Below are 20,920 nucleotides of genomic sequence, written 5' to 3' on the forward strand. Positions count from 1 at the left end.
TGCTGTATCAGGGACAGAAATGGGGACTCTGTGACCATAATAGTACTTCAACATCACCCAGACGCTTTGCAGAAACACGTGCCTTGTGTGGATGCCATACAGAAGATACAGTCGTCGTCGTCGTGCAAGACAGACTATATATAAAACAATTGAAGACGTTGAAATGACCACATCTGCCGCCGACAAGAAAAAGATACTACGATACTGTTGCTTGAGAGCTAACACGTAGTTACATAGGATGCCCGTGACGTATCGTTGTACCGTTCCCTCAGTCATTACAAACCTCGACCTGAAGTCATAGCCGATGGCTCCGACGCCATGAGCAACCTCTGCTCAACATTGGAAGAAAGAGACCTCTCTTCAGATCGCCTCCATACTCGCTCACGATAGCCATCCGGGGTAGTGCAGAAACGAGATTCGTCGCAGAATAAATTGTGATGCCATTTTTCATCAGTCCATGCTTCCTGGCCACGGCCCCTAATCCAGATGCAGCTGTTTGCGATGTTATCGGCAGCCTACACGTGGAGTGGTAATTCACTAGTGCGGCTGTTACTAGTCTAACCAATAATGAGGGATGCACAGAATGTTACCTGTTCTCGGATGGTGGACGTGGACGTGAAAGTGAAAGGGTTACTATGTGCTCGGTACATAGCACGGCGATCCTCTCTTGCAGTGGTAAGACTTGCCGATATCTTGGAGACCAGTATGCCTGCCATCACGCTCCGAAACATTCCAACATCGGGCCGCTGCCACATACGAATGCCCCACAAAACTGGACACTGCACGAGTCACCAGCCAAATGGAGACCCACAATGATGCCCCTTTCAAACTCTGTCAGGTGCTGTTGTCGCTGTTTTACACGAGTGCATTGCATTCCGTGTTCTTCACAGTGATCACACAACATCTAACGCTGTCCACGCCTCTTATATACCTACAAGGGCTTGTAAAAACGTTAAACACTAAATGCTAATACTTTCTGGTGGCCATGCCATCTGCCACAGAGAATTTTGGCTCCTATCATGTACATTCCCGTCGATAGTGTGTACGTGTATGAAACCATGTCTTCTGTGTGCTTCAGTTTTTTATCAGGCAGTCTAGTTCCAAAAGAATATATAGTTTATAAAAGTCACTGCAGTATATGAACATCATGAAATTGTTAGATAATGGATGGAAAGATTATGGATGATTACTACGCGACAATCGAGGGTTAAGTTTGAGCTCCAGTTGTTTGGTGAATAAACTTTCAAATATTTTGCGGCAAACAAAAATAACATGGCTCGGGAATCGGTAACTACAGTAATTAATTAAGCTGGAGTTTAATTACTGTCCTTTTAAATTCCATAATTAAAGCTCATTGCTAAGCCGCTTCAGAGTCTTACCAGCAAGGTAGCAAAATTTTAAGAAGCCCATGGGTCCGTTTCACTCCCAGAATTTGTATGTATTGCACCTGTGCGCACATGCGACTGTATGCTACCAAGAAAATACTGAGTATCAGGTTTTCACGGTACCGCGATATAGATGCAAGCCCCTTCCTCATCGTAACCCAAAACGACAGCTCCCATCGTCTATCCTAAAATATAACATCTCTGCGTTTGATTAAATATTCTCATTTTGAACACCGAAGGAGAGATCTGTTTCACTTCCTGAACGCATTCAACAGCCAAGATGCTTTAATGCTATAATGTGCGGATTTTTATCCACGTCCACCGTGAAACGAAGATGTTTCGTAACAAAGTTCGTTAAGACCTGAAGATGACAGCGAAGTCTATCGAATTCGGTTGTTTTAAATTAAAAAAATATTTATGTAATCTTGGCTGTTAAATGTTTTTAGTCCGTTTTCATTTATTGTTGATTCCAACTTCTACTGCTTTCTCCTAGTCGCTGTAGTCGACCAGAGTGATCAGTCACTTAATTTACGTAACATTTACAGCTGTCCAAACAAGACGACGATTAAAAATAAAATCTGTAGATGTGCGGTAATGCGCTGAATGTTTTGGTATAAAACAATACATGTGTAACTAAGATTTCATCTATAAATGAATGATGATGATGATGATGATAATAATAATAATAATAATAATAATAATAATAATAATAATAATGGATACAAGCAGAAACAGATACATACAAGATGATACCACAAATGCCTGAAGTGATAATTTTGCAACATGAAGTCACCAAAGCAATTAATTCTACTCACAATTGGAAAGCCCCTGGAAAAGATGAAATAGCAAATTTCTGGCTAAAGAAATTCACCTCAACACATTCGCATCTAACTAAATTATTTAACAGTTACATTGCAGACCCATACACATTCCCTGATACACTTGCACAAGGAATAACTTATCTGAAACCTAAAGATCAAGCAGACACAGCAAACCCAGCTAAATATCGCCCCATAACATGCCTACCAACAATATACAAAATATTAACTTCAGTAATTACACAGAAATTAATGACACATACAACACAGAACAAAATTATAAATGAAGAACAAAAAGGCTGTTGCAAAGGAGCACGAGGATGTAAAGAGCAACTGATAATAGATGCAGAGGTGACATATCAAGCTAAAACTAAACAGAGGTCGCTACACTATGGATACATTGATCACCAAAAAGCTTTTGATAGTGTACCCCACTCATGGTTACTAGAAATATTGGAAATATACAAAGTAGATCCTAAATTGATACAGTTCCTAAACATAGTACTGAAAAATTGGTAAACTACACTTAATATCCAAACAAATTCAAGTAATATCACATCACAGCCAGTACAGATTAAGCGTGGAATATATCAAGGAGACTCATTAAGTCCTTTCTGGTTCTGCCTTGCTCTGAACCCACTATCCAACATACTAAATAATACAAATTATGGATACAATATTACTGGAACATACCCACACAAAATCACACATCTGCTATACATGGATGATCTAAAACTACTGGCAGCAACAAATCAACAAATCAACCAATTACTAAAGATAACAGAAGTATTCAGCAATGATATAAATATGGCTTTTGGAACAGACAAATGTAAGAAAAATAGCATAGTCAAGGGAAAACACACTAAATGAGAAGATTACATATTGGATAACCACAGCGACTGCATAGAAACGATGGAAAAAACAGATGCCTATAAATATCTAGGATAGAGACAAAAAATAGGAATAGATAATACAAACATTAAAGAAGAACTAAAAGAAAAATATAGACAAAGACTAACAAAAATACTGAAAACAGAATTGACAGGAAGAAAAAAGATAAAAGCTATAAATACTTATGCCATACCAATATTGACCTACTCATTTGGAGTAGTGAAATGGAGTAACACAGACCTAGAAGCACTCAATACATTTACACGATCACAATGCCACAAATATAGAATACATCACATACATTCAGCAACAGAAAGATTCACATTAAGCAGAAAGGAAGGGGATTTATCGACATAAAAAACCTACATTATGGACAGGTAGACAATTTAAGAAAATTCTTTCTAGAACGAGCAGAAACTAGCAAAATACACAAGGCAATCACTCATATAAATACATCGGCTACACCACTGCAATTTCATAACCACTTCTACAACCCTTTAGATCACATAACATCAACAGATACGAAGAAAGTAGATTGGAAAAAGAAAACACTACATGGCAAGCACCCGTATCATCTAACACAGCCACACATCGATCAAGACGCATCCAACACATGGCTAAGAAAAGGCAATATATACAGTGAGACGGAAGGATTCATGATTGCAATACAGGATCAAACAATAAACACCAGATATTACAGCAAGCATATTATTAAAGATCCCAATACCACAACAGATAAATGCAGACTTTGCAAACAACAAATAGAAACAGTAGATCACATCACAAGTGGATGTACAATACTAGCAAATACAGAATACCCCAGAAGACATGACAATGTAGCAAAAATAATACATCAACAGCTTGCCTTACAACATAAACTTATAAAACAACATGTTCCCACATACAAGTATGCACCACAAAATGTACTGGAGAACGATGAATACAAATTATACTGGAACAGAACCATTATAACAGATAAAACAACACCACATAACAAACCTGACATCATACTCACCAATAAAAAGAAGAAATTAACACATCTAATCGAAATATCCATACCCAATACAACAAATATACAGAAGAAAACAGGAGAAAAAATTGAAAAATACATCCAACTGGCTGAGGAAGTCAAAGACATGTGGCATCAGGATAAAGTTGACATCATACCAAGTATACTATCAACTACAGGAGTCATACCACACAATATCCACCAGTACATCAATGCAATACAGCTACATCCAAACTTATATATACAACTACAGAAATCAGTAATTATTGATACATGTTCAATTACCCGAAAGTTCCTAAACGCAATATAACATATACCGTACAGTTAAAAGGAAGTGACGCTTGATCAAGGGCCGCGTCACTTGCCATTTTTAACCAGATTTAACGTCTGAGAAAGTAAAGAAATAATAATAATAATTTATGATTTGGTACAAGTTGGATCATCGATCATCTACAAAAATGGTTATACATATGATACATCCTTTTTCATTTATTTTTCGTTTAATTTTGTCTAGCACAAAACATCATCTCGCACCGTTTATTACTCAATCACTATACTAGGATATTAGGAGTTAAAATACATACAAAACTGCCCATATTCACAAGTAGCTGGAAAGAAAAGGATGAACAGTATAAAGAAAAGAATGTCGTAACGGCACCCTTACTCTGCGTGAAATTATCTGTAAAGAGTGTTTCATGTGTCTCCATATATCCTCCAGCAACAGAGTTATTTGTGATGTCATCCTAACATTATAAATCTCTGTTCACACTCTAAGTGTGCAGTGAAGTTAGATTTAGAGTTGTTTGTCGCTCGGTAAACAGGCACACCAGGAAAGCGTGTATCTGAGCGTGAATATCTCTTCTCTTTGCTAATCCCCATGCGCTCAGTATGTTGGGCGATCGCTAAACTCCCCCCACGAGTCCTCCCTGCTAAACCATTGGCGTCACAGTTGTCTTCTTCCAAGCTGCCAGTTGACACCGCTACCAGGTGAATCTTTGTACAACTCTCCTGGGGAACCTTTAACTATATCCGCTATTGAAACTGGCGGCAGGTGCTGGGGAGGGGGCAGTGTTTATTCATTGACGTGAAAAACGCTCGTTACAGTGGTGGTATTTTAGATCTATTTGTCTGTCCTGAAATGGTATCGTGTTCGTTTTATCTACCGACAATGTTAGGTTGTAATTTGAGGCTATCTGCTGCAACTTACAGACTCCCATCTGAAGGTCTTCTTCATTCTCTGGAATCAAGAGTTAGGTCATCTGCATATAAAATTACATTTAGTGCGACGTCTGAAGAACTCAATTTATGTTAAACATTTTCCATTTCCTGGTAACTTCATCTGTATGTATAAAGTGTGTTGCAGAAATACAGCATGTTTGTCGTACTCATTTGCTTGTGTTCATTGGTTTTGTTGTTATATTTTCCATACATCTAACGATTTCGCTGTTTGTGTATAGACTTCCAATAGCAGTTATGAGGTGAGATGAATATCTTTCTTTTGTGGCGAAATACCACCAGATTTGAATTGCTAATAACTACGAAACTGAAACTGCCTAAACAAAGGTTGAGCCCGCAACGGATCTTTTCTGTGGGTGTTGGTCGCGCAGTATTTGTTTTGCCTATGGCGTCACGGTAGCAGTGCAGACTCATGCTCGTAATGTTAAGAATTAGCTTTGTGTAAAGTTATAAATTCATGTGCCTGGAAACGCCTTTAGCTTGCACATTAATTCAGGTGTGAATCTGGTGAGTTTGCGGAGCACTATGAACTCAAAGTGAGACAAAAATGTTCGCTGGATTAAAGTGCAAAATCGGAATTAAACTGGAAATTATAAATCAATCAAACATATCGTCTCATATGACTCTTAAATATGCCGGAAATTGCAGATAACGCAAGTCAGAGGAAATTTCGCATCGAAACGAATCAAAAAGCCCTAAAATACCAAGTACCGAGCGACATTAGAGAGCTACGGCAGCGCCGAAAATGAAATGGAAAAAACTGGCGCAAAGCGATTACGTAGCTGGCCCATCGGACTCATTGCCGCCAGCGACAGTCCGAACGTCTGGGAGCATGTGGAGGCGTTGGTGGAAAGCAATACGGAAAACAGTGATAATACAGACATAGATGGCAACGTCACAGCGCAAGACGAGTAAATACCGTGACCACTAAATACCATTGCATTGTCAGTCAGCGATACATACAATGAATTTATGTTTTATCAACTCTGCAACCATTACAAATGGTTCAAATGGCTCTGAGCACTATGGGTCTTAACATCTGAGGTCATCAGACCCCTAGAACTTAGAACTACTTAAACCTAACTAACCTAAGGATATCACATACATCCATGCCCGAGGCAGGATTAGAACCTGCGAACGTAGCGGTCACGCGGTTCCAGACTGAAGCGCCAAGAACCGCACGGCCACACCGGCCGGCGCAACCACTACTCTGTAACCATTGCATTAAAGAGACTGATAATTAAATCACATATTAATCCGACATTATAATTTTATCCCGTGGTTTTGACTACATAGCTATGGCGCGGACACGAACCGCACACAAAAGAATTTTATTTTTTCTACATTGTAACCACCTACCTATGGTTTCATCATCATGACGAGCAATCTGGCATCCGGGCTGTGGTCCAGTCGTTGTCTGATACGCCCTCCAGTACAAAAGCTCATCAGCTCACTTTACTTTTGTGTAATGTATCGATTTTCTCCGTACGATATTAGAGTACCAAGGAAGTATAATAGGACAGAAAATTGAAGTACAGAGCATAGACCAATCTGCTTCTCACGAAAAAAGCATTCGAAAATAATAACTCTTTTAGTAAATTCTTCCGACTGCGTTGCAGATGACTTGCTGTTAAGCCATAAAAAGACGTAAAGTACGTCCAGTATATGCAAATCTAGTTTTATAATTAAAGAAGTTCCAGGTCAGTAATGAAAACAAAATAAAAGAGCACGCATTATAGTTTGTAGGCCTAAAACAAAAAAACAACCGTGAACTTCGTTTAATATTTTTACAGAAATACACCGAAACCCACAGTTCATGTCACATAGGTATCGAAACATGTTCAGGTAAATAGAAGAATGATTTTTTTCAGACGGTAGAGTTTACAACCCCAAATTTAAATGGTACACATAGAGAAAAATACAGAAACAAGAGCTATCGATACCACCAAGATGATTACTACGAAGAGAACTGCATGCAATCGATATTTGGAGTCGGATACCACGCAAGAGGCCATTGCTCACAGTGACGCACAAAGTGCACATTTTCAGTGTGCCTAACAACACAGAAACCGGATAGCTGTCTGGAAGCATTTAGTGTGGTCCAGTGGGATTTTTAAATCGGTGTGTGGAATGTGTTCAGGCCGAAGGTGATTCTATGATACTTGAAGGATGTTTTTGGTACCATAACGTGGGTCTACTCATTCACGCCATCGCGAACATGAACCGGGGCGCTTATTTCAGCATTCTCAGTGCGATATGTTGCCCTTTCTTGTAAATGTTTGTAATGAGTATGGTGTGGATTCTCCCGTCTTTCAAGATAACAGCGGCGGTCACAGGATTGCAAATATTAGTTCGTGGTATGACGAACATTTGGGCAGTCTATCACAGCTCAAATGACTTGATAAATCACCCGATATTCTAGTTGTACAACATGTGTGGGGCTGTTTGGGTCAGCGGGTGAAACTTATCAACATCAATGCGAATTGTTACCTCTGTGGAATCTAGTTATCAATGAGTGGATCCACCTGAATATGACACGCCTGAAGAATCTTGTGGGCGCTCTTCATCGTCCATTCGTGGTGTGTATGAAGGGTGGCGGTGTTCAAATGGCTCTGAGCACTATGGGACTTAACATCTGAGGTCATCAGTCCCCTAGAACGTAGAACTACTTAAACCTAACTAACCTAAGGTCATCACACACATCCATGCCCGAGGCAGGATTAGAACCTGCGAACGTAGCGCCTAGAACCGCTCGGCCACACCGGCCGGCCGGTGGCGGTGTGACACGGTGTTAGCGTATTGTGTTCACGGGTAATTTTTGCCCACTGCGCTTATTTATTTCTGCATCAGCATGTCGTGGATGTAATTTTGAGCGTAATGGTCTGAAACAGCCGATACATTAGTGAAGTTAATGCAGGCGGCTATCCCAGAAGTTAGAGACGTGTGTCGGGCATCTGGCAGCTGGCTCGGCTGCAGCCCGAGAAGGCGGCCGGCGGCATTGTGCGCGCACAATGGGCTCTTGTGGGCGGTGGGCGGCGGGCGGCTGGCGGCAGGTGGCGCTCGTTAGCTCCGCAGTCGTTAAGAGACGCGCCGCGCCTTACCAGCCGGGATTAGGCAGCCCGCGCATCGCGCCAAATCTCTCAGCCTCAGCCGCGGCCTACGTCACAAGCTGACAACCCGCCCGGCTATTCTCTCACCAGCGTTCAATGAAACACACACACACACACACACACACACACACACACACACAGTATTTCTCCACTCAGTTAGCAGTGCGAAAATAGGACTGGAGGGACTGGCATGATTTGAAGTGGAAAAGTGGACAAAGAGATCTTACTGACTGAGCGACTTCGATTATCTTCAAACATAAAAGCATTTGAAGCTCAGTGCTTGCGCCTTAATTTCCAAAAGCAGTACGATGCAATTCTCAAAAAAAAGTTTCGGAAAAAATGACTTTGGAGATTAAGAGGATTCGGAGCGTTGTTAAGCACAACTGCTGGTGGCTGGGCGCGCAGCGTAAAAGACTTAAAATCGTAATGCCGATGGTTCCTACATCGTAGTAGAAAATATTTCCTTTTTTTACTTTTATTTCAATTCCTTATTTGTTAACAAATGGGAATCATACATTTTATAGAAAGATATCTTTCTATTTTTTTTTATTATTAATCACGTGAAAATGTGAGGATTACCAATGAATGACAATTTGGTACAAAAATGCGAAACATGAAATAGAACTGTATTAATTTTATTATTCTTCCATATTGAACAGTGTTATTAATGTATATTATTTTTCATTCAACAATAAACCATTTCGCAGGTCTGTATAAATTTTCGCTTGCTATGATAAGACTATGACTGGCTGGCTGCTAAAGTTTTTCCAAGAGAAAGCAAGATTCAAAACTTTTCAGTTTTGATATATAAGTCATCAATGAGTTTGAAAATGTGTTGTAACCCAAAAACTGTATTTGACGAAAGGTACAGAAAACTGTGTGAATAGGTTATTACTTACCTACTGAGTATTTGGCTCTGAACACTATAGGACTTAACTTCTGAGGTCATCAGTCCCCTAGAACTTAGAACTACTTAAACCTAATTAACCTAAGGACATCACACACATTCATGCCCGAGGCAGGATTCAAATACTGAGTATTTGTAAAGTAATTTACTACCCTATCTGATCGATAAGCATATTTCGGTAGTGTATACAAGGTACATCAAAATGGTTCAAATGGTTCTGAGCACTATGGGACTCAACTGCTGAGGTCATTAGTCCCCTAGAACTTAGAACTAGTTAAACCTAACTAACCTAAGGACATCACAAACATCCATGCCCGAGGCAGGATTCGAACCTGCGACCGTAGCGGTCTTGCGGTTCCAGACTGCAGCGCCTTTAACCGCACGGCCACTTCGGCCTGCCAAGGTACATCATTTTATGTTATTAACACAAATATGCATGCCACTTTTTTGATTTAACGATCTGCCATTACATCCTCACGTGATTCAATTCAGAGCATCCAACGAGTTATAAAATAAAGCTAGAAAATATTAACCGAAAATGATTCGTTAGCTTTAAACTGAAAATTCAAAATCCTCATTGTGACAGCAGTTTGATTGAGAAAATCTTGCTAGATATTAAAAAATGTCACGTTAATACTACTTGTAGTGGTGAAACGGGACATAAATGACTTATTCAACTTTGAAGCCACCTTTGTTGCACATTTATTCACGTTAATAGATTCATTGCATTAATTTTATGTCTCCTGCTTTTTTGGTGTTGAGTGGCATAACAAGTTGAAAAAAGATGTGTTTTGATTGCTAGGGTCTTTTTAAATGGGTAAAAATTAGCACGAAGCTAGTCTGCGACTAGACGAATGTCAGAAATCGCTGTCGGTCCATAATGGCCAGGGCACATCGGATGGTACGTACAATTCAGTAAACTTTACCGACAGCCGTATACTTTAGGTTATTTTATTTTATTTTATTTCGAACGCAACCAGTTCCGGCAATTCACTTTGCCATCTTCAGGCCCCATACGCTTTTTTCGAATCAACGAACTTATCGTATAGCGCCATAAAACTGGATAGCGTTAATCCCAATCGTTGTGCAACTGATTCATGCGAAAGCGTGACATCAACTCTTCCACGCTATGTTACCTAGTCTGTCACGAAGTAAGCCATCGTATGTGAAGAAAACGGTTCTCATAGATATGCTTTGTGTAATTTTGACCATTAATTTTATTTAAACTCAAAAGAACATAAAACACAATAACTCTCATTTATCAGTTCGTAAATAATTAAGGAAATGGCTACAATTTTGGTCATTTATAGCTGTAAGAGCCAAATAAACTCGCACTTGGTCACGCGTATGTCGTAATATGACGTCTTCTTCGTCATAAACAGTTTCTGTAGCTGTCAGCTTTTAGATTCAAAATTCTCACCTGTAGCGTGCCTTCCATCATTAGCAAACGAGAGAATGGTCGGCGCTCAGAATGTAATACCACACACCACAACAAACCACACAAAAGCACCCCATAAAAAAGTACACACACGCATGGAGACACACCCCTCCAAAAAATACGACCGCTACGGTCGCAGGTTCGACACCTGCCTCGGGCATGGATGTGTGTGATGTCTTGAAAGTATTTGTATGGAGTGTAGCCACGTATGGAAGTGAAACATGGACGATAAACAATTTGGATGAGAAGAGAATAGCAGCTTTCGAAATGTGGTGCTACAGAAGAATGCTGAAGATTAGATGGGTAGATCACATAACTAATGATGAGGTATTGAATAGAATTAGGGAGAAGAGGAGTTTGTGGTACAACTTGACAAGAAGAAGGGACCGTTTGGTAGGACATGTTCTGAGGCATCAGGGGATCTCATATTTATCATTGGAAGGCGTCGTGGACGGTAGAAGTCGTAGAGGGAGACCAAGAGATGAATACACTAAGCAGATTCAGAAGGATGTAGGCTGCAGTAGGTTGTGGGAGATGAAAAAGCTTGCACAGGATAGAGTAGCATGGAGAGCTGCATCAAACTAGTCTCAGGACTGAAGACCACAACAACAACAACAACAAGAAATGTGTGTACCGAATAAATGAAGCAGAAGAAAAGAAGAAAGGAAAAGAAAAAGTTCTCTCACAATTAGTAATATTTTTTCTCACCTTTCAAAGGAAGTATTCCGGCATTTGCCTTAATCGATGTAGTGAAATCAGGCAAAACGTAAGTGTTGACCGAACGGGGACTTGAACAGTGTTCCTCCCGAATGAGAGTTCAGTATGCTGACCACTGCTCCACCTCACTCGGTGTGGCGAGTGTTCAAGCCTAAGAAGCTTAGGACAGCCTACCGGTTTTGAATGGGCCATCATTTTAGTCATCTTGTTGCTAGTTGGTCGCGATTACTCCTGTAGCTAAATTATCAGTGACAACTCGAAAGTACGATCGTCATCGACCTATCACCCTTGCTGCCACTCAGGTAACGCTAAATGTTCGAACGCCCTCGTATCATTGTTTGACGGTATCTGTCTCGCTCGCGTCGTTAACTAGTGTATTTCTATATTCCTTGTTATGTAAATTCCCCAGCAGACAGAGACATAACTGCCGGATTTAAACTATGTTCATTATTAACAACTTCAGGACTTCGTGCGCCTGTTTCAGTGCGATTACATATGTCAGAGAGTGAGCTTCCCAGTTTATTCAATGGAAAATGGTATATAAATTTGAGTTTGAATACGACGTATTTCAGTAGTGTCCTAAGCTCCCAACCTGTCCTTGTTAACTAATAGTGTGTTGAATTCTGTGAATTGTGATTAAGAAAGGTGATAGGGTGAATTACGCCGGGCAGTAGAAAATAAAAGCTGTTGCTTAAGTCATGGTGATGGCACGGAAGGTATCACGCAAGTTCTCATTTTAGCATGACATGGCTGGGCGGGGCAGGGGAGCGAATACTGTTGTTTAGCGACCCCCGCGGTATCTGCCTTTAACACCCGCCTTCATAGGTGGAATTTTATTTTATTCTCCTGCTGTTAATTTCATCGCACATTGTTGAACTTTTGTCAATAACTTGTGTTGCTATCAGCGAAACTGTTCCTGGCGATGGTGTTTCCTGGTCGTCTTTCTCTTCCTGGGCATTTCGTTTCCAAGCAGATGTACAAAAACAAGACTGTGACAAATTAATGCCAACACACGACATTCTGTATGAGAAACGCAATGCACAACAGAACACTAAAGTGACGGCAGGTAATGAAATAAAAAGTAAAGGAGTAAACGATGAACCCAAATGATTATGGCGAGTAACTCTGAAACTAGTTTGGAAGGAACAAACAGAATGTCTGCGCAAAATCAACATGGATTTGTGGTCCGCCATGATGTAGTCACGAGTAGAGCTAAGTATATGATGTTCGCTTGAATACGACGAACAGTTTGTTCGTTGAAAGGTTAAACAGTTCCAACGACAACATTCGATAGCACATTCCGTGTGTATTAAACTTTTCAGTTAACCTAATGTCCGGCCCCGGTAGCTGAGTGGTCAGCGTGACGGACCGTCAATCCTAAGGTCCCGGGTTCGATTCTCGGCTGGGTCGGAGATTTTCTCCGCTCAGGGACTGGGTGTTGTGTTGTCCTAATCATCATCATTTCATCCCCATCGACACGCAGGTCGCCGAAGTGGCGTCAACTTGAAAGACCTGCACCAGGCTAACGGCCTACCTGACGGGAGGCCATAGCCACACGACATTTCATTTCATTTTTCAGTTAACCTAATCAAAAAATTTAAGTCTCAGTAGTAGTCACTGTCACCATCGACGGTCGTATTCAATATTTCCAGGTTCAGGACCATTCTTACACATCCCTCTCTCTTTAAAAATCATGTTATTTCCAGTTTTAAATTTTTTGGTATAGTGGTCATAAAGTCGATAGTACGCCTTATTGAACAAAGAATGCATAGATTAAAGATCAGTATCTTTTTTTAAAAAAAACAAACATGTTAATACACTCCTGGAAATGGAAAAAAGAACACATTGACACCGGTGTGTCAGACCCACCATACTTGCTCCGGACACTGCGAGAGGGCTGTACAAGCAATGATCACACGCACGGCACAGCGGACACACCAGGAACCGCGGTGTTGGCCGTCGAATGGCGCTAGCTGTGCAGCATTTGTGCACCGCCGCCGTCAGTGTCAGCCAGTTTGCCGTGACACACGGAGCTCCATCGCAGTCTTTAACACTGGTAGCATCCCGCGACAGCGTGGACGTGAACCGTATGCGCAGTTGACGGACTTTGAGCGAGGGCGTATAGTGGGCATGCGGGAGGCCGGGTGGACGTACCGCCGAATTGCTCAACACGTGGGGCGTGAGGTCTCCACAGTACATCGATGTTGTCGCCAGTGGTCGGCGGAAGGTGCACGTGCCCGTCGACCTGGGACCGGACCGCAGCGACGCACGGATGCACGCCAAGACCGTAGGATCCTACGCAGTGCCGTAGGGGACCGCACCGCCACTTCCCAGCAAATTAGGGACACTGTTGCTCCTGGGGTATCGGCGAGGACCATTCGCAACCGTCTCCATGAAGCTGGGCTACGGTCCCGCACACCGTTAGGCCGTCTTCCGCTCACGCCCCAACATCGTGCAGCCCGCCTCCAGTGGTGTCGCGACAGGCGTGAATGGAAGGACGAATGGAGACGTGTCGTCTTCAGCGATGAGAGTCGCTTCTGCCTTGGTGCCAATGATGGTCGTATGCGTGTTTGGCGCCGTGCAGGTGAGCGCCACAATCAGGACTGCATACGACCGAGGCACACAGGGCCAACACCCGGCATCATGGTGTGGGGAGCGATCTCCTACACTGGCCGTACACCACTGGTGATCGTCGAGGGGACACTGAATAGTGCACGGTACATCCAAACCGTCATCGAACCCATCGTTCTACCATTCCTAGACCGGCAAGGGAACTTGCTGTTCCAACAGGACAATGCACGTCCGCATGTATCCCGTGCCACCCAACGTGCTCTAGAAGGTGTAAGTCAGCTACCCTGGCCAGCAAGATCTCCGGATCTGTCCCCCATTGAGCATGTTTGGGACTGGATGAAGCGTCGTCTCACGCGGTCTGCACGTCCATCACGAACGCTGGTCCAACTGAGGCGCCAGGTGGAAATGGCATGGCAAGCCGTTCCACAGGACTACATCCAGCATCTCTACGATCGTCTCCATGGGAGAATAGCAGCCTGCATTGCTGCGAAAGGTGGATATACACTGTGCTAGTGCCGACATTGTGCATGCTCTGTTGCCTGTGTCTATGTGCCTGTGGTTCTGTCAGTGTGATCATGTGATGTATCTGACCCCAGGAATGTGTCAATAAAGTTTCCCCTGCCTGGGACAATGAATTCACGGTGTTCTTATTTCAATTTCCAGGAGTGTATAATTCATCACAATTAAAGAGTTTTTTTTCATTTTTTTAGGGTGGTTAGAAAGTACCTTCTGGTAATGCCTCGATACTGATAGTGTTCACAACGGTCCGAGTGTACAGATTAGGTTCTCAGATATGCGAGTGGCTTGAAGGCTTTTTTAATAATAAGATGAAGTGCGTTGTTCTAAATGGCGAGTGTTCATTGGAGAGTCCTCAGAGGAATGTGACAGGACAATTCTTGTTATCTATACATCTAAATGATCTGATGGACAGGGTGAGCAGTAGTCTAACTTTTTTGATGATGGCGCTGTAGTCTACGGGAAAGTGTCATCGGTGAGTGAATGTAAGACGATAGAAGATGACAGACATAATTTTCGTGTTTTGTGTGATATAAAGTAGCTTGTTCTAAATGTACATAAAGTAAGCTAGGAAAAACAGTCCTACAACGATCGAATACAGTATCATGTGCTGCTTGACTCGTTCTGGTCAATTAGATATCTATGCGTAACGTTGCAAAGAGGCATGAAAAGGAAAAAGCATGCAAGGCCGGTTGTAGGGAATGCGAATGGTCGACATCGAGTAATTAGGAGAATTTTCGAAAAGTGTAGCTGATCTAAAATTAAAACGAGATCGCGTACTGAACACTTCCGCAATGCAGGCTTGAGTACTGCTCGAGTGTTTGGGATCACCAGCAGGTTCGATTAAAGAAAGACGTCGAAGTACACTACTGGCCATTAAAATTGGTACACCACGAAGATGACGTGCTACAGACGCGAAATTTAACCGACGGAAGAAGATGCTGTGATACGCAAATGATTAGCTTTTCAGAGCATTCACACAAGGTTGGCGCCGGCGGCGACTCCTACAACGTGCTGACATGAGGAAAGTTTCCAACCGATTTCTCATACAGAAACAGAAGTTGACCGGCGTTGCCTGGTGAAACGTTGTTGTGATGCCTCGTGTAAGGAGCAGAAATGCGTACCATCACGTTTTCGACTATGATAAAGGGCGGATTGTAGCCTATCGCGGTTGCGGTTTATCGTATCGCGACATTGCTGCTCCCGTTGGTCGAGATCCAATGACTGTTAGCAGAATATGGAATCGGTTGGTTCAGGAGGGTAATACGGAACGCAGAGCTGGATCCCAACGGCCTCGTATCACTAGCAGTCGACATGACAGGCATCTTACCCGCATGGCTGTAACGGATCGTGCAGCCACGTCTCGATCCATCAGTCAAGAGAAGGGGACGTCTGCAAGACAACAACCGTCTGCACGAACAGTTCGACGTCGTTTGCAGCAGCATGGACTATCAGCTCCGAGACCATAGCTGCGGTTACCCTTGACGCAGCATCACAGACAGGAGCGCCTACGATGGTGTACTCAACGGCGAACATCGGTGCACCAATGGCAAAACGTCATTTTTTCGGATGAATCCAGGATCTGTTTACAGCATCATGATGTTCGCATCCGTTTTTGGCGACATCGCGGTGAACGCACATAGGAAGCGTATATTCGTCATCGCCATACTGGCGTATCACCCGGCGTGATGGTATGGGGTGCCGTTGGTTACACGTCTCGGTCACATCTTGTCTGCATCGACGGCACTTTGAACAGTGGACGTTACATTTCAGATGTGTTACGACCCGTGGCTCTACCCTTCATTCGATCCCTGTGAAACCCTACATTTCAGCACGATAATCCACGACCGCATGTTGCAGGTCCTGTACGGGCCTTTCTGGATACAGGAAATGTTCGACTGCTGCCTTGGCCAGCACATTCTCCAGATCTCTCACCAACTGAAAATGTCTGGCCGAGCAACTGGCTCCTCACAATATGCCAGTCACTACTCTTGATGAACTGTGGTATCGTGTTGGAGCTTGATGGGCAGCTGTACCAATACACGCCATCCAAGCTCTGTTTGAGTCAATGCCCAGGCGTATCAATGCCGTTATTACGGCCAGAGGTGGTTGTTCGGGGTACTGATTACTCAGGATCTATGCAGCCAAATTGCGTGAAAATGTAATCACATGTCAGTTCTAGTATAATATATTTGTCCAATGAATACCCGTTTATCAACTGCATATCTTCTTGGTGTAGCAATTTTAATGGCCAGTAATGTAGTTCGTTAGGTCGTAGGCAAGCTAATAGATTTGTTACCGATACGGAAGTTGCACAAAAATTGCAAACACCGCGAGAAATGCATGCTTGAACATGATTGCAGATGCTAGCCAAGCCTGTAGCCGGCACTGTTATATTTAAAGGAGAACGGCACCAGTGAAACACCCTCAGTAAGTTACAAATTTCAGAAGTGGCATAACGATGTTCTGTGCATTATGTCGGAACTAAGTGAATTCGTACCTGGGCAAACTGTTGGTGGGTGATTCTGTAACCAGGATATCAGATTAATTTGGTATTTCAAGAGGGACCATATCGAAGATTTATACTGCATACAGGTAAAGAGGAGAAAGTCATCTGATGAAGGCAACGCGGACGAAAGTGTGTGTTGAATGATCGTGGCAGACGGTCACTGAAGAGGATTGTGACGAAAAATAGAGAGGGAGACAGATGGAAAAGTCAATGCAGACCTGAATGTCGTACTCGCGAACCCTGTCAACACCAAAACAACACGAAGGTAGCTCCAAAAGCTGTGATTTGCAGGGCAAATCCCTGCAGTGGAGCAAATGACCGCAACAGGAAAACGTGATACCGAAGCCATAAAACATGGACTATGCAGGAGTGGAAGAGTGTCGTTTGGTCAGATGAGTCTTGTTTCACACAGTTGCCAACTTCTCACCGAGTTTCGTCACAGGAGTGAAACATGCCGGGAATTCGGTGATTTGGGCAGCCATATCGTGTACTCCATGGGCCTTATGACTATTCTGCAGGGCCGCATTACTGCCAATGTTTATGTGACAGTTTTGGCTGATCAGTTCCATCCCATGGCATTGTGTTAGTTTCCCAGTGGCGTTGCTGTGTTCCAACACAATAGGGCCCTTGTTCAGTCGGCTCACATCGTCTACGACTGGTTTTGTGAGCACGAGGATCAATTTTCGCATTTCTCCTGTCCATCACATTCACCAGTTCCTCTGTATTATTCAGCTTTCGCGGCCTGCTTCGGAGAGAAGGGTGCGTCTTCACCATGCAACTCCATCATCGTTACGTGAACTTTCAGTACTTTACAGTAAGAATGGTGTAACATTCCTATGATGACCATACATGACTTGTCTTTATCCATCCCGACAACACTGTAAGCTGTTTTCTCGCACCACATTAGGAATGATAATGTATTGTGTTTGTGATGTTTCCATATTTATGTCGACCCCCTGTTGGTTCGAACAATCTGCGAATATTACGGAAATACTCCGAGAATTCAAACGGGGATCCTTCGAGGTATTATGATTAGCGATTGAGAGTTCGCAATACTCTCTTAGGATTTAAAGGTTGGCTACAGCGCGCATATACAAGCTCTGGAATCTAAGATATTGTTGTCGCGCTTCGCAGCGCACGGATTAATTAGTGGCAGTTTTGGAAGCCAGTGTAGGAGCCCGCCTGCTGTGGTGCGCACGTGTGTCGGATGAGGGGTCGTCGCCGAGCTGCCGTACTGCCGTGTCCGCCAGCTGCGACACAGGATTTGGTATTGAGTCGATATTTTTTATAATTTGCAGCGTGCTTATTAATTTAAACAAAAGGGTTTGTGTATGTGCGTAGCAGCAGACGGTCATTTTGATAATGACAGGAGTTGAATTCTTAGGGGAAACCATTGTTAGGCGAATAGATTAAGTATTGATTTTTGTCATTGATTTCTTTTGTAATTGTCAGGGAATTGTTTCACTATGTATTTAATTGAGAAGTATTTTAGTCTGTCTCAAGAGTTTGATTAGTTTGTAATATTGCTTTAATGCCACTTGAGGCAGATTTACAAACGAAGCGATTGTTCAAACAGCTTCTAGCGTTTTGTTAATTGAATGAGAGAGACTCGCTTTTAGAATATAGTTTTTGAATAAAGGAAATACTTGTTTGGGTTATCATTTATCGAGTTTAGATTTGACCAAACCATTTCTCTTGAATTATATGTAGTTGTAGTAAGCAGCAGCCGCCGCAGCAACAGCAGGAGCCGCCATACAGAACATGCACTGCACTCAGCATGAATAATAGGTTTTTTTATGTTTCTGTTAAATAATGGAATGCAGCAGATCAAGCAGTGGCATCAGAAAGACCAAGTAAGTTATTTGTCGCGCACAGGACCAATTAAAAAAATAATAAAGTTTAGGCGATCTCTGTAATAGTAAGCACGAGATTTCCAGTAGAAAAGCACGAGATAAGAAGAAAGAGCTCGCGACTTTCACGATGGACTACAGAATGGTCCTACTGCCACTATTTTACATCTCACCTAAGGACGGAGAAGAAAAGAGATGCATTCGCACGGAGGCATACACCGTCATTTTTACTTCGCTCCATTTGCGAATGGAATAGGTGAGGGATTGACAACCACTGGTATAATTTACCGTCCGCTATGCACCGTAAGGTGGCGTGCGTAGTATGTACGAGGTTGAGTCAAATGAAAACCTTAAATATTTTTGAATATTATTTATTGTACGGAAGTGGTACAAAGCTGTACCACTTTTCAACATAATGTCCCCCACGCTCAATGCAAGTCCTCCAGCGCTTACAAAGTGCATAAATTCTTTTAGCAAAAAATTATTGTGGTAGTCCGCGCAACCACTCATGCACCGCGTGGCGTACCTCTTCATCGGAACGGAACTTCTTTCCTCCCATTGCGTCTTTGAGTGGTCCAAACATATGGAAATCACTTGGGGCAAGGTCTGGTGAGTATGGTGGATGAGGAAGACACTCAAAATACAGGTCTGAGATTGTTGCAACTGTTGTACGGGCAGTGTGGGGCCTTGCATTGTCACGTTGCGAAAGGACACCTGCTGACAGCAATCCACGTCGCTTTGATTTGATTGCAGACCGAAGATGATTTTTTAGGAGATCTGTGTATGATGTACTGGTGACAGTGGTCCCTCTAGGCATGTATGCTCCAAAATGATGGCTTTTTCGTCTCAAAAGAGAGTCAGTATAACCTTCCCTGCTGATGGTTCTGTTCGAAACTTCTTTGGTTTTGGTGATGAGGAATGACGCCATCACCTTCTCGTTCAAAGCGCCGAAGAAGTTCTTCACAAGCATCAACACGTCGTTCTTTCATTTCAGGAGTCAGCTGCCGTGGCACCCATCTTGCAGACACTTCGTGAAACAGGAGCACATCATGCACAATGTGGCGTGCTGCTGACCCATGACTAATCTGTAAACATGCTGCAATGTCATTCAGTGTCACTCGGCGGTTTTCCCTCACTATGGCTTCAACTGCTGCAACGTTCTGTGGAGTCACAACTCGTTGTGCCTGACGTGGACGAGGAGCATCTTCCACTGAAGTCACACCATTTGCGAACTTCCTACACCATTCATAGACTTGCTGCTATGACAAACATACATCATCGTACTGAAGCTTCATTCATCGATGAATTTCAATAGGTTTCACACCTTCACTACGCAGAAACCGAATAACAGAACGCTGTTCTTCACTGGTGCAAGTCGCAAGTGGGGTGGCCATCTTTATACTGATACTGCGACGGTATGTGTGCACCTGCACTATGCTGCCACCTACAGGCCATTATGCACGCTGTTTGTAGCACTCTTACCAACTTACAGGATAACGGCGCGAAATTTCGATTTGTTATTACAAATTTAAGGTTTTCATTTGACTCACCCTCGTATGTAGACGTAGATGAATCTTTATTTCATAAACAACTCAGTCTTTAAATGGCGGCTCGAAATCAGACGATTTTCTGTTGTGGTAGTAATGTATACTCTGTCATCAGTGCATTACGCAACAAGCCGAAGGGAGGGTCGCGAACACGCGACTGCATTGCATTATGAAGGTGGCAGGCGTTTCGTAACGGCGCCTGCAGAACAATGGAGTCTGGCGGGTTGCATAAATTGCTGGGGTGGTGAAGCGCGACTGTGTAGAGTTCTTGTCCCCGCGCGTCCTTTTCCGTAGGCTGTTACTTTTCAAGGATTATGTAACATGGCACACAAAACCTAGCTATGTAACTATATAACAGTGGCGATTAAGACGATTTAGTTCGCACGCTGGAGTCATTTAACACAACGGGGAAAGAA

This window comes from Schistocerca americana, chromosome 1, assembly GCF_021461395.2.
Source record: "Schistocerca americana isolate TAMUIC-IGC-003095 chromosome 1, iqSchAmer2.1, whole genome shotgun sequence".
In the NCBI taxonomy this organism is placed as follows: Eukaryota; Metazoa; Arthropoda; class Insecta; order Orthoptera; family Acrididae; genus Schistocerca; species Schistocerca americana.